Here is a 12,797-nt window from a genome sequence, read left to right as displayed (position 1 = left end):
ATGAGGAATAGTAAATAACAGAATTGTCATTTTTGTTGAACAATACTTTTAAAGGGGGGGTGAAATGCTCGTTTTCACTCAATATCCTGTTAATCTTGAGTACATATAGAGTAGTACTGCATCCTTCATAAATCCAAAAAGCCTTTAGTTTTATTATATTCATAAGAGAAAGATAGTCTGTACCGATTTTTCCCGGAAAAACACGACCGACTGGAGGCGTGACGTGTGGGCGGAGCTAAAGAATCACGACCGCGAATAGGCTTTTGCGTTGAGAGGATGTGGAAGCTGTGACATTACCGTGAGGGAAAAACCATCATCCAAAACAAACCATGGCTTACAGTCAGATTCAGCCGTTTATTTATGATCCAGAATCAAATCCAGAGGCTGAAACTGAACGAAAGCAGCAGCAGAAACGACTCGCTCCGAGCGGGGCTCGAACCCGGGTCTCTGGCATGGAAGGGGACGCACTAACAAGGAGGGAGAGATATTTGAAGCAGTTTTACTCACCGCCTGCGGTTCCAACACATGATCGTGACCCTTTTTCCTTGGCATTGCATCATCCTTAAGAAATAAACGATACGCAAATCCGTCGTCAAACTGGGCTTTGTGAACAAGCATCTTCGAAATGCAGGGAACAAACAAAAACACTTGCACAACTCCGTTGATGCTCTTTAAAAATAAACTCCATCCACTCCCTTAATGCTGTTTTTTTTGTAATCTGTGCAGGGTTGTCTTACCCTGGCAACCAAAAACACACTTCTTTTGTGACTTTTCGCAACGCTCTCGCTCTGATCAGTGAATCGCTCTGATCAGTGAAATGTCTGTGCTGCTCAGCCTCGCTATACGGGAGCGCGCGCTCTTCCGGCAGAAGTGCCTTAGGACCCATATAAGGAAATTCCGCTCCATCTAACGTCACACAGAGCCATACTCGAAAAAAACTTTCCGAAACTTGTGACAAACCGGAAGGAGTATTTCACGAGTTCACACTTACATATAATTAGCAGAAGTATTATAGTGCATATTTGGCGTGCTGTCCGGGGAAGGGGCTCCGAGCTCGGGAATGGCCCGAACCTAGAGTACCCCCCAAAAAGCAATAGCGGAAAGGACAGCCGCCAGACTAAGGACCCCCCACAATAGCTTTGACATCTGGCTGAGACTGATATTTAAAAAAGCAGGTTGGAACGGCCTATATGTACTCCAGTGATTGCAACTTTACTTATTGGAGAAATGGGCCCCACCGGCTGCTTGTGTCGGACTATGTGATTTAGGGCGCCCGGTCGGGGGGGTTCAAGCCGTTGCACAACCGGAGCACCTCACTGCATTGGAACGGATGAGCCCCACCGGCCGATAGCGGAGGAGCGACGTGATTGGATTGCCCGACCAGGAGGGCCCGAGTTGTCTCGACTGGAATAGGTCACGGTGTTGGCGTACGGGCCCTACTGGCTAATGAGCCCCTGCTAGTCAGTAGGCAACCAGGGCAGATACCTAACTGAGAGGACCCATGAAGACTCCGACTGGAGATCAAGACTCAGGACGACGGACGTGTAAGTCCTCTCGGTTTGAGCAGATAAACAGCTTTGGGCTGCCGACAAAGAGGACTCTTGCAACACCCAATGGGAGATCAATACTCACGGCATCGGATGGATAAGACCTGTTTGTGGGCAGCAAGAAAAGAAAACCCAACCGTGAGCACTCTCGCCTACATCTGACACGAGCACAATACTCAACGGCGTCAGACGGGTAAGCCTTGACGGCCGGGGAGCGGGAAAAGGAAAACCCGACTGCGCGGGCTCTCGCAGCATCCGATGGGAGATCAGGACTCAGAACACCGAACAGGTAAGCCTCACCAGACGGGGGGGAAAAGATTTGGACAGAGTTTGGCGGGAAGTGGAGACTCTTGTCGTCGTATGCGAGCACCGCCACCCGTCAAGCAGGAACGAAAGTTTAGGTGACCGTGAGACTCTCGCCGACGTCCGATGGGAGCTCAATACTCAAGGCATCGAACGGGTAAGCCTCCCCGACCTTAGCATGGAAAAGTAAAGTTTAAGTGGCTGGGAGACTCTCACCGACGTCCGATGGGAGTTCAATACTCAAGGCACCGAACGGATAAGTCTCGCCAACTGTAGAAAGGAAAAGGTAAGGTTGTCTAGCCGGGAGGCTCTCGCCGACGTCCGATGGGAGCTCAATACTCAAGGCATCGAACGGATAAGCCTCTCCGGATGTAAGACAGAAAGGTAAAGTTGTGTTGCCAGGAGGCTCTTGCCGGCGTCCGATGGGAGCTCAATACTCAAGGCATCGAACGGATAAGCCTCGCTGACTGTAGGAGGAAAAGGTAAGGGTGTGTGGCCTGGAGGCTCACGCCAGCATCCCGAGGGAGCTTAATACTGACGGCGTCGGATGGGTAAGCCTTTTAGACCAAAGGATGAAAAAAGTTGTCTGGCCGGGAGACTTCGCAACCATCTGACGGGAGCTCAATACTCACGGTGTCGAATGGGTAAGCCTCGCCGACCGTAGAAAGGAAAAGTAATGTGGTCTAGGCGGGAGGCTCTCACCGATGTCTGATGGGAGGTAATTACTCGCAGCATCAGACGGGAAAGCCTCTCCGAACTAAGACAGAAATGTAAAGTTGTATGGCCAGTATTTGGCCAGACAGTGAAGGAGGTTTTTTTTTTTTTTTAAACACGGAAAAGGCAAAGGTTGGATCAAGGCGGGAGCACTCTTGCAGTGCCTGACAGGGGTTCAATACTAAGAACAATTTGGTTGTCTAAAGGGTAGATGCTATGACGATTACTGCATAATTGTTTAATGAATCCAATGAGCTGCTTCCGATATAAAGTCAGAAAATCTTGGTGCAGTCATTGTATTTGAAAATTTAAGTGTGCAAAAAATAAATAGAATTTCCTGTGCCAGTGTACCTCAGATGAGTGCCATTAATCAGCGATATGGCCATTGTCAATCGTCATCTTGTCAGTGCGTGAGATCGACGATACGTATACGTATGTAATCGTGCTTGGGTGGAGGAAGAGAGAGACTCTGTTCTTGTCATGGCATGACTTTTTGCTGTTTTAAACCATGCGGGTGAAAGAAAGAGAGCCTATGGAATCACCGATAGTCTAAAAGAATATACTTTCAGATGCACTGATAAACTGATGTTAAATATGAAATTATTATATTTAAAACAGCTAGTTCATGTAATCGGGTACTACGGTCATCTCGCTTGTCTTGTGAAAAATTTGCCACATCTGCACACGGAAGTTATCCATCTAAATGATCTGGAAATCGGTCAATGGTGAAACAATAGAGGATTTCATTTAAAGTTCAACAATTAAACCCTAATATGGACGTAAACGAACATGTTAAATATAGTATTCAAAACCAGTAAATATATTTGGAGTAAGGTTTAGTTGAAACTGATGCATTGGTCGTACCCGGTCCCGACCATGCGCCTCATGATGAGACCGACACAACACCACAGAAACAAAAGAATGAGATACATTCTAACATAACTGAGGCATTAAACTTAGTTAGTGAGGCTTGTGTAAAATATTGCGCATACCAGATTACTTGTTACAGTGCAATGAAATACCTTGTATCTGCAGACGATGTACGTCTGTTTTTGGATTGAGACTTCTTCATCGCCTACAGGCTCGAATCATCCTTGCAAGCACAGGCAAGCGGAAATTAAATAACGGAGCAGTTTGGTAGCTGAATTATAGTGGCCGCCTAATAATGATAATAAAATACAATAATAGGAGAATGAGTCTAATATCGTCTTGACTATAGACCGTTTCATCGGGCGCACGCGCCTGGACCTAAGTTAACTTCCGGTCTGTGTTGTGTATATCGGTCTGGCTGCGGTGACATCTACAAACGCAGTTAAAGGCAAGGTGATGAGTAGACTGAAGTTGGGCTCAGGTGGCTGTGCCGCGGGATGTGTTTCCCATACATTTATTTATTTTTGGAGACTCACCACAATTTTAAAACTGATCGATTTTCAAAAAGGCTTCGTTAAATAAACATGAGTAACGTTACGTAACGTACTGCACGTTTAATAATAATAATTCCTTACATTTGTTTAAATATCAAAACGAAGTACGGGTGTTTTTATATCGCTGTATTTCTGAAGGAAGACTTGCATGTTATATGCGTGATAAAGCAGCGTGTGAGCGTAGCTCTGCTTCGTTTACAGCTGTTACTGGGGAAACCTCTATTTCTCGCACTTTATGTCTATGCTTTAAAACATCTCCTGCTGGCAAAGAATGAATTATCATTTTCATTAAGTCCGCCTGATCCACACAAAAAACACATTTTGTTTGTTATCAAAAGATATCTACTCTAGAGGGACTTGGCTGTTGTTATTGATTCTATTTGGAGTCTACCGGAAGTTAAGTTAGGTCCACAAAAGCGCTCACGCGCATTACCGTTTGTTTATGTTGATGCCGTTGAAACCGTCTATAATCGATACGTAACACTATCACCACCACCTAGGATGAATTGAAAGTGAGAAAAAAAAATGAAAGTGACATGACATTCAGCCAAGTATGGTGACCCATACTCATAACTCGTGCTCTGCATTTAACCCATCCAAGTGCACACATACGGCAGTGAACACACACACACACGCCATGAACACACCCCTGGAGCAGTGGGCAACCATTTATGCTGCAGCGCCCGGGGAGCAGTTGGGGGTTCGGTGCCTTGCTCAAGGATACCACGGTCATGGTATTGCCAGCCCGAGATTCGAACCCACAACCCTAGGGTTAGGGGTCAAACTCTCTAACCACTAGGCCCATCCTCCCCCTCCTTGGCTGTGGGAAGAGTAGACAGGTTAGTAACATTTGATGGGGCAGCCTAAAAAATTAATGCGTAGTCTACTGTGTTGCCAGCTTAGCGATTGGTTGCCTAATTTGACAATTCCTTAAGCCTTTGTCCACATTAGTATGTTCCTGTTGGAAAAGCATCATTCCTCTTGTTTTGGCCTTCCGGCCTTTTTAAGCAGCCTCCAAAACTGATAAATTTGAAACACTGGTTTCACATGGCAGTATAGACTTTGGAAACAGAGGCTTCTGAAAACAATGAACATCATTTAGTATTGTAAAACATACCAATAGACATGATTATGGCAATGACATTAATTGCAGTTATGTGCTATTTACTTCCAAGCAGTTTCTAAAGATATTTACTTGCATGCTTTTCAATATTATAGACCTAGAAAGACAACAGAATTTTTACTCACACTTGCTGTCCTGCGGCAAAACGAGGGTAGTGGTGTATTAGATAAATTCTAAGCGATCACGCCAGTAAATGGTGAAATATATCCCTAAATAAATTCATCCTGCCAGAATAATTGCATGAAACTTATGTCTGTGTGAGGTTTAAACATGCACGGTGAGGCAGATAATATCTTTGGACATTTCAGTGTGGATGACAACTATGGGAAAAAAGCCTTGGCTTCGTGGTAAAAATTGGCATCGTCATCCAACAGAACTATGTCATAACCTCATTTAACAAACTTTAAGCCACCTTCCATGGCACACGACATTTGGACACGATTGTCATATTTCTCCCTCTAGGCAGTCGTGCAGAACTTTCAAACTGGTCGTGCAGCAACTATTACCTTGGCATGTTCACCATGGTAAAATTAATGATTTTAATGAATATAATGCATGAATACATCGTCACAAATCAGATGACCCCCAAATAAAACCGTAGGTTTTATGGGACTAATCAAATAAATAATGGTTTAATAATTATTTCTCCCATAATTATTATAAACCACCATTTTACATAAATTGTGTTTGAAGAATAATGTTAAAGGTGCCATCTGTAATGTCTGGCAAAAAAATCAAGTCATACTCCACATTCCACACCAGATGGGGGCAGTATGCCTCAATAAAGTGAATTGGTCTACTCTAGATTAACAAACGAGAAACGGCATAGTCTCTATGCTCCGCCCCTACCTTCACAACAACACTAGAGCCATTTGCCTCCAGAGGAACATCGAGTGATTTTGAGACATGACATCTTCAAGCTACTCCCCTTCACCTTTACCAGTGAATATGTTCATATTCGTTTTGTTCATATTATATTTTGAGTTGTATATACACATTATTTGAATTAAATTAATTTGACAGACAGCATTCTGTCAACATCAGACAGCTGATGTTGACCAAGCTAGCGCCAACCAACGTAACCAGAACTGCCAACTCTCAAGCATTCACCGTGAGACACACGCAATTGACTTTTTTCACATGCTTTCACGGCACAAATCAGTTTTCTCACGCACAGAAAAACCACGAAGCAAAGAGGACACGGAGACCAACAGACTAGATAGAGCAGGTTAGTTATGATATAAAAAAAATATCAGATTCTGTCAATTTTATGACGCAATTCAAACAATACCGTTTTGGCACTTGTAAATGTTACATGGCAGATCCCTAGCGCACGTGAACCGATCATCTCTACTATAGTAAAAAAAAAACACGAACACTGTTGAAAGATACACTAGGCTACAAATGACCAAAATGTATTCCTCATACATAATATCGATCAATCAGTGTGTTTTTTTTTTTTTTATCAACGTTATGAGGTCAATAGGTCAATTTACTGTAAACTCTGAATGTTTACAGCATTAGGTGATTTTTCTTTTTTTTTTTTAGAAAACATAACACCTACCTTTAGTACCAATATTTATCCACATGAGTCAATACTAAATCAAATCACAATAATTGAACTTAATTGAAATATTAAAAAAGCGTAGCATACCAGAAATTGTACCACGTAAACATTGCAACATGTTTATGGCAGCTATGGTAACGTTAGCCAATGTCAAGCGCTAATGTTGAGCCAACATTTGCGTAAATAAATAACCAGCAGGTCGTTTTTATGTTATGGCAGAGTGATGATGATGATGATTACACCCCAGTGTCCAGCCAGACACAGCCTAGTCAGAGCAGTCTGACCAGAAAGAAAAAGGGTGATTCTGTAGAAAGAGGCAGAGGCAGGGGCAGGGGCAAATAGGGCAGTAGCAGCCAGGGCTGAAGAGGACAGGAGAGTAGAGGAGCGTCGCCGTGAGAGAATGTCCGCAACTCAGGTTAGGCTACTTGGACTTGGTGTCCCTGAAACTAAACTTTATTTATGCCCAAACACTTTGTAGTATTTCAAGTGGATTTCGCTGGCCACACATGTCATCCTGGACAGTTAGCTTATTTGAAGAGATAACCATTGAATATTATGAGTAGTAAATGTTCCACATTATGCAGTGATTATTTGCACATAATTAACCTACACCTTATGGCCTTGCAGAACCTCCTGCAAGATTTGAGCTTTGAGCAACTGAGGTCCTTCACAAATGATATTCTACAGTGGGAACCAGGCTTGGTGTTTGACGTCCTGGCATTACGCCAGAATAATGCCCCCCCTCCATCAGCTGGTCTGCCAGGGGTGCCATGGTGCACCTGTCACAACTGCAGGGACATGCCCACTGACAGGGAGAGAAAATGCTGCCGCCAGACACCAAACAACTGCATTAGCAACCTACCACTCTTTAGGGATTACTGCCTGGATGGAGGCTTCCTGCGTATTCACCGCCAGTATAGGGAAGACGTTACAGGGCTTGGCCGTGCCAGAGAACCAGGGTCAGAGAGCCGAGAGTTTCATTATGCTGCCTATAGACATTACATTTACTGGCAGCATGGGTCCCTAGGAGCTGGGAACAGACTTGTAATACAGAGTTGTTGTGTCTGTAAAATCAGGAACACATTTCCGGATCCTCAGGGACAATACACAGGTTTTCTTCCTGGCTTTTAGTTTACCTTTTTGTTCTTAACTTTCAGTTTACATAACTATTTTTATTTAACTTTCATAAGGTTTACTGTAAATGGTGTTGTTACACTACTTTGTGTTGCATTAACCAATTTTTTCAAACTGGAAAGACTGAATTCAGTGTGTAAAAATGTTCTTTTTACCACGTGAGTAAAACTGTAACGGGTACAATAATAAACTTAATAAACCTTTCTGTCCGTCATTGACAATCAGACCCTGAGGCCAGTTCTTACCATTTGTGTACAAGAAAGAAAGCAGTAGAATAATTCTTGCCAGTCTGGAACGAATTACTCTCTAATAACGTTTAGGACAGACAGACTGAAACTCTGCAACATTATGTGTTATAGAATGAAAGAACTGGGGTAAAGCATGAAATGGTAGTGATAATAGGTTGGTTTCAATGTTTTATTTACAAAACTTGCAAAAACTATAACAAATTTTAGTCAGCCTGTAAAAAACATTACAGGAATTAAAATTAAATCCTAGACAAAGAAAGATATTTTCATATTTTCATGGACAGTGTTAATGTTGGTGGGTGTGCCATTGGTCCCAATCCTTCTCTCTGCCGGAGGCTTTTACTGTGACAAGTGGAAATGAACAGTTGTAAGAAGTTGCAAAAGGCAATGACAATATGATTGCAATACATTTTACATGTCAGACAAAAATGAAGCAACCTGACAAGAGTGCATTTTACTCACCTATGCGTACACTGGATGCTGCAATTCTGGCTTCAATGGGGTGAACTCAACTGTAAATCAGGTCCTAAAACATACAAAACATTTACTTGTAATTATGCTTGATTGATTGGTCAAACAGGAAAACCTGACACTACTTTTCAGCCTGGAGTCCATACTTCATCAAGGGCTGTGAAACCCATCGCCACACAATGTGTCCATCAGCACAGCTCTAATCATAAGAACAAAGACTTATATAACAGCTATAGTAGTTTTTGTACCGGTTAACTTTTTCATAAAAACATTTGGAGGTAAGGGTACATGTTCGTGTCCATTTGAAGTGTACATTCACATAGTTATGGTCATAACAAAAGTGTCACATACCCATTCTAACATGCTTGCAGTGCCTTTCCCTTTGAGGTTTACCAGGAATGGTGGATGGTGTTGGCATGTTGCACCGGTCACATTTATTGCTGTGCACTGTTTCACTGGTGGTGTAACAAAGGCCGCAAGGTACTTCAAGCAGTCATCATACACAATCGATGCCTTGGCACCAACAATGTCCTCTGCCTTCTGTAGAGTTGGCACATTTGAATCAGCTGGTGAGGCAGTGGAGCTGTCAGGATCTGTAGATGGTTCGGACTCAAAATCTGCAGTGAGGTCGTGTACGGTCTCTTCCAAACCGATTACTGGCAGCGCATCAAAATTTGGAACATTTGGTAAAGCTCCACCCAACCGGTTTCAGTCAAACAGTACAAACATGGCAATGTTACCAAAAACATGTGAACAAACATTTTCATTGCAAGGCAGTGTCTGAAGGATCTACTCTGTTTCGCAAAGTTGTGGAGAGAAGAACTGGCATGTGAGTCCTTGTATCAACATCCTAGCTGACGCATGAAAAATGTCACCTATTAACCTTATTCTTCATGCAAACAGGGGGGCTGACATGACACTGACATGTTGTCTTTTTATAAAGTTGTGCCTCCATAATCAAACAGGTTTGTAGAGTAGGTCACCAGAACAACCAGGCTGTTTTCATCAGTAAAACCTGTGTTTCAATGGTTAGTGTGAGGAGTTTTGCCTTCACATTTCATGAAAATAGAATGGATGTGTATGAAGGCAAGTGTCATAACGGAAGTTTATACACATACAAGGAAGTAAAAAAAAATTAAAAATGCATGTGTCAGAATAAGGTGAACAGAATACCAGAGTGTAGCTGAGATGGTGAGCCAAGAATTGTGCAGCTATACATTTGTGACCTGATGGTAGTAATAAGTTGCAGTACAAGAGACATTAGGAAACTTACCGAAGAGAAAGTGGAGGGATGTACTCTTCATCAGAGCTGTCCTGCTCCTCATCATCAGTATCTGATGCCTTTACAGGTGGAGGGTTAACTGCCCAGTCAATCCTGAGGAGACAAAACAGTCAATAACATAATATACACTGAGATAAACTTCTTCAGATACAACATCAACTCTGTTGATCAAAATACTCACGTGCTATTCCTCAAGTCATTTATGGCTTGTTCATCCAGATGTTCCTCTGCACCAATGCTCATTTCACCAAGGCTTAGAAACAGCATTATATAAGATAGAATATTAAATTAACACAAAATCAAAAAGTAGTAACACTGAAAAGCTCTTAGAAGAAACTGCAATCACAGTGCAAATTATGACTTACCTGCACTCAAGCCTGGCCAATTCTTCCACACCTGCCGAGCCCTTGCTGGGCTTTTCTGAGGTATGCTTGTCTCTGTAACAGGTTGAACACAAAAAAAATGAGTGGACCTAAGAATAAAAAGGTAATGTGACATTACGGTCTGTGGCAGAAATGTGAACTTTTCAATTAGTCATGATAATGACTAATGAATCTAGTTCACAGTAAAACATGCCTGTGAGGAAACATGGGCAAAGTAGGACTTGAGACAAGCCAGGCACACTCCCTTATCAGAATCACTTGACCCGATGCTCGTTAGAGTGAGATCTGACAGTACTGGCCGTTTTTTCATCGGAGTGGATGACAGTGGTCCTTCATACCTAAAAAAATTAACACAGTTCAACACTACAGTAACAAATGTTATGCCTAATGCTGGAACTAGTCTAAGATCCCAAAATCAGCTAGCCAGTCGATCGCCAATGCATAACTTACTTCATCACTTTACATAACATCGTCAAAACTGTTGTAGTTTAGTTAAAAATGATAGAGTATTCTTAGCTGCACATATACAAGTGAAAATAGGGACACTTCTATTTAGAGTGTTACGTATGCTGCCCGGTGTAGCAGTCGATTCTGTTCCCCTCGGAATGTCTGTTCCCCTTTACGCAAAGATACTACAATTCTTGCGTACTTGCCGAGTTACTATACGTACGATCAGAACTAGCGTGTGCAAGAAGCGTGACTGGATGTACGTCAAGGCAAATAGTTCAAAATACCGTCCTAAATCTTAAACTTGAAAATACATTTAAGACGATAGGTTTTTCAACTTGAAATGTAAAAACATAAGACAAAAATAATGGAAGAACTGCAAGATGAATATTAAAAAAAAAAGAACAAACGGTGTAGTGTAACAAGAAATTTGTCCCCTTTTGCTTTCCTTACATCCAGGTGTGTTTGGTTTATTTGCATGCGGGAATGTAGCGAAATCCGCGGAATTTAGGCTACTTTGGGAAAATGTTTGATTAACTATTTGGTTGGGTTTATTACACGGACCTGGCAAACAGACATTCCGAGGGGAACAGAATCGACTGCTACACCGCCTGATGCTAATTTAGCAGCATATATCAAGTTTGATTTTCATTAGCAAAAACTTGACCGCTCTCTCTATCTCGGGTTCATTATCATCGAAGACATTTCAAGCTTCTTAGGTAATGTTGCATTTTAGCATCAGCTTGGTAGATAACAGGTGAAAACCGGATCTAGCTAATTATCAAACGCAGCTACGGTTAGCCATCGTTAACATTAGCACGTTTATCGAACAGCCTTCAATACATTTCTATGTTATAACTTCCCGAAAAAAATACGCAAACATAAAACAAACTTCTAGCGAAATACTAACAGCATCTTACTTACCAATCCAGAAGAAATGTTGCAAGTTCGGAGTCGAACTTCATTTCTTTCAAGTCCATCAGCTGTCTCCACCGATGGAAAGCAGTGCCGATATTAACTCTGGTTCGGCTCCTTTTCTTATCGGATTTGATTTTTGATTCCGATCGCGTTTGTTTCCCTGTAGCGGGTGGTGGTGGTAGGGGTCTCTTGCCAAGGGCTTCGGCCATTGTTCCGCTCTCTTCTCTGAAATGTAGTGGGCTGTACTTTCCACATGATTGACATCAGATTCAGGTACGCCCACAAGCCGTGAGAGTTATTCGTGTATTGCAGGTTGTCTGGTGGATATTTTGCCCGCATACCGCCTCCCATGGCCAAGACTGGTATTACGACACCTGTCGGGCCGGGGCTAGTAATGCTACTGCTAATTAAGGTTGAGATCTCTGCAGCACCATAACTTGACATTTTTTAATGACATCATCGCCCTTATTTCTTCTCATTCTTTTGATGCGTGTAGGTCATTTTTTGGATATTTTTACCTCAATTTTTACACATGGCACCTTTAAAGTTAACGAAATATTGGTAATTCTGACCTCGCAGAGCTGCAACAATGCGTCATCGATGACGTTGACTACAAAAAATACGTCGACGTGCGTGAAATGCGTCGACGCGTCACACGGTTTGTTTACATCTCGCTTAACAGCATACTGGGAATGAAGAAAGTTGCATTCTTTCACGAAAACAGAGACCACTGTATGGGAATACTTTAAAAAAAAAGAGGACAAATTAAATGGCCCTTTGTTCACCTTTCAAAACCGATATGGTGTACCACGGCAGCACAACTGCGATGCGCGAGCACCTCTGAGGAAAACATCTTGGCGCTCTCCGGTTACGACTTAACTGGTTACCGTGTGATCTGGTGACCAACTTCCTGGTTCAGGTCTGATATTCTTGCGCTTGCGGCATTCTGAAAAGTTGAGATGTTTTTAACTCGATGGGGTGCGGACGCGCCTGGAAAAAAAGAGTGCGTCGCGCCGCGACGCGCACCGCGCCGCGACGCGCACCGCGCTGCTTCCATTATGAGCGTGCTTATCGCGCGCCTACATTGGAAATGACGTGATATGTGAACGGCCCCTTAAAAGACGGCGCGCTGCGAGACAGTCACAAACCACCGAGCTACCCCTAATCAGCTGCAGATCTCTGGAAACCGAGCTAAACCATAGCAGAACCCGGACTACATTTTATGGTTTGTGATGC

The 12,797-nt window shown here is 42.8% G+C and overlaps 2 long non-coding RNA genes across 3 annotated transcripts; both read right to left on the bottom strand.

Annotated features, from left to right (window-relative positions):
• Positions 1-8,215: 8,215 nt before the first annotated feature.
• Positions 8,216-9,237, bottom strand: LOC127970031 (uncharacterized). The gene is made up of 3 exons (XR_008156483.1): positions 8,883-9,237; positions 8,523-8,730; positions 8,216-8,402 (listed from the first exon to the last, which is right to left on the bottom strand). It is a non-coding gene; the product is annotated as an uncharacterized LOC127970031 (long non-coding RNA).
• A 193-nt stretch (positions 9,238-9,430) lies between these two features.
• Positions 9,431-11,670, bottom strand: LOC127970145 (uncharacterized). 2 transcript variants are annotated; one of them, XR_008156536.1, is made up of 3 exons: positions 11,568-11,670; positions 10,179-10,534; positions 9,431-9,906 (listed from the first exon to the last, which is right to left on the bottom strand). It is a non-coding gene; the product is annotated as an uncharacterized LOC127970145 (long non-coding RNA). The 2 variants fall into 2 exon arrangements; XR_008156537.1 differs by having other exon boundaries at positions 10,179-10,250.
• Positions 11,671-12,797: the final 1,127 nt, after the last annotated feature.

Source organism: Carassius gibelio, chromosome A4, assembly GCF_023724105.1.
Source record: "Carassius gibelio isolate Cgi1373 ecotype wild population from Czech Republic chromosome A4, carGib1.2-hapl.c, whole genome shotgun sequence".
Lineage (NCBI taxonomy): Eukaryota > Metazoa > Chordata > Actinopteri > Cypriniformes > Cyprinidae > Carassius > Carassius gibelio.
Note: the sequence above shows the minus strand (reverse complement) of the source record. Positions and strands in the feature narration are given on the sequence as shown.